Consider the following 2,257-nt stretch of genomic DNA (forward strand, 5'->3'; position numbering starts at 1 on the left):
ACTTTATACCCGCTTTGAGTATAGATTTTAAGATCAACGCAATATGGGAAAGTTTTTATATGTTTTTGGGGATGATAAATCTAGTTGCAATGTTAGTTTTATTTTAAACAAAATGAGAAAATATTAGGTATAATTGATGTTGCTGCTTGAAAAGATGGCAGCTTATGCTGGCTCAAGCAGCAGTTTTGTCTGAAGTGGTCCAAGGAATATCTGCTAGGCCTACAAGCGCGATCCAAGTGGGTCCTTATCCACGAGGACAACTCACCTCCTCAGCGGTGGAAAACAGGGCTAGTGATAGGGGTCGTCAAAGGACAGGGCGGTAAGGTCAGGGTTGCCGACGTCAAAACCGCCAACGACGTGCTTGGGTGCCCAATCGTCAAATTGGCCACCCTTCCTGATGAAGACATTTGAAGCCTACAACCTTTCAACGTGGCCGCTGTTTCGTCAATACGAATATTTTAAAAATCCAAAAATAAAAATGAATTATACCTACTAAAATTGAAATTGAATTATATAAAACAAAAATACTTGAATATATAAAACAAAAATACTTGAATACCTACCTTGAATATAAAACTACTAAATTTGCTTAAATTTTACTACTGTGAACCATTATTGGTATAAAATTCAAATTTCCCGCCCATTCGGCCATATTTAATTTTAAATTTAAAAAGAAGAAAATTAAGAAAAAGAAAAGGAAATAAAAACCATTCCATACGAAATAACCGCACACTCCGCACGGCCTTTTTATTTTAAAACGGTTTTTTCGCTAATTTTATATAGATAGAAAAATTCAACACTGAATATCATACCATTTTTTTCTTCATAAATATACCTACCATGACTCTTGCACATAGAGTAAAACCAACGGAAAACGAAAACACAAGTGAATTCGGTTGCGCAAAGCAAAACCGCAATATACACTTGCAAGGTTTGCAACCCTTTTTTTTGCTATTTCCTTGATGCTGATTTTAGCCCGATCATCCTAGACGAAATTTCACTATATATCAAAGTTAATTTAAGTACAAGATTTTTTGATGCAGTTAGGTTCCTTTGGTGGAGTAGAATATAAAACCACAGTTTTACACCAAAATTTGATATGGCGTATCCCCGAAAATGACCCCTGACCCCTAGGTAGTACGGAAAAAGTGATTTCACGATTTTTTGATGCAGTTAGGTTCCTTTGATGGAGGAGAATATGAAATCACAGTTTTACACCAAAATTTGATATGGCGTATCCCCGAAAATGACCCCTGACCCCTAGGTAGAACGGAAAAAGTGATTTCACGATTTTTTGATGCAGTTAGGTTCCTTTGATGGAGGAGAATATGAAATCACAGTTTTACACCAAAATTGTATATGGCGTGTGCCACAAAATGACCTCTGACCCCTAGGTAGTTTGAAAAAGGGATCTCAATCGAATTTAATAAAATTTTAGTATGTTGAAGTTCACATCATGCTCATAAAAACTCTCTATGGGAGCAACCCCATTGCACCAACTATACCCCTTCTTAAACTCCCTTCTTTACCATTTTGTACCCCAATTTTACCCTTTAAACGGGGAGAGTACGATAAAGTTAGGGCCAAGAATTGATAATTTAGTTTTCTGTAGAGGGGTTGATTACAATAAATTTATTTATGGGAGGGGGATCTATCTTCCCCCGTTTAGGTTAGAGGGGCAGTTTTCTAAAAAAAATATCAAAATAAAAAAAAAATAGTAAAAAACTGCTTCAATTGATTTCTTATAAGACTCTGAAAATCATGTTCCTATGCCTTCTAGTTTTTGTTTTGAGATAATTGAAATTTGTTAAACATAAATTTTTATAAAATAAGAAGTTTTTTAACTTCTTTCCACACCACCGTAGAGGTAGAGTTGTCGGTGCGTTTTTTTTAACGTGGTCTCCCCAGTAGGCCTAATCCAATGCTATGGTAATGACAAACAGCTTATAATGGCCTTACGGAGTTCTTTCTAGATAATGTTTATCTAATGCACAAACCGGATTACTTGCGTAGGATGTTATAATAAGGCCTAATAGAAGTTGTTGTAGGTGATGTAGAAAATGTTGTAGAAAATGCATAAAAAAAAAGAATTAATTGAATTTCATTAATTTTCTTTTGATTTTTTCTGTTTTGTATTTTCTACATATTATTTTATTTATTTTAATTTTTTCCTACTTTGTTTCTTTTCCTTTTTTTGGAAATTCCACAGCTTTTTCTGTTGTTCTGAAATGATGAGAATATTATTTTAATTGAAAAA

The sequence above is a fragment of the Episyrphus balteatus genome, chromosome 1, assembly GCF_945859705.1.
Source record: "Episyrphus balteatus chromosome 1, idEpiBalt1.1, whole genome shotgun sequence".
Taxonomy (NCBI): Eukaryota; Metazoa; Arthropoda; class Insecta; order Diptera; family Syrphidae; genus Episyrphus; species Episyrphus balteatus.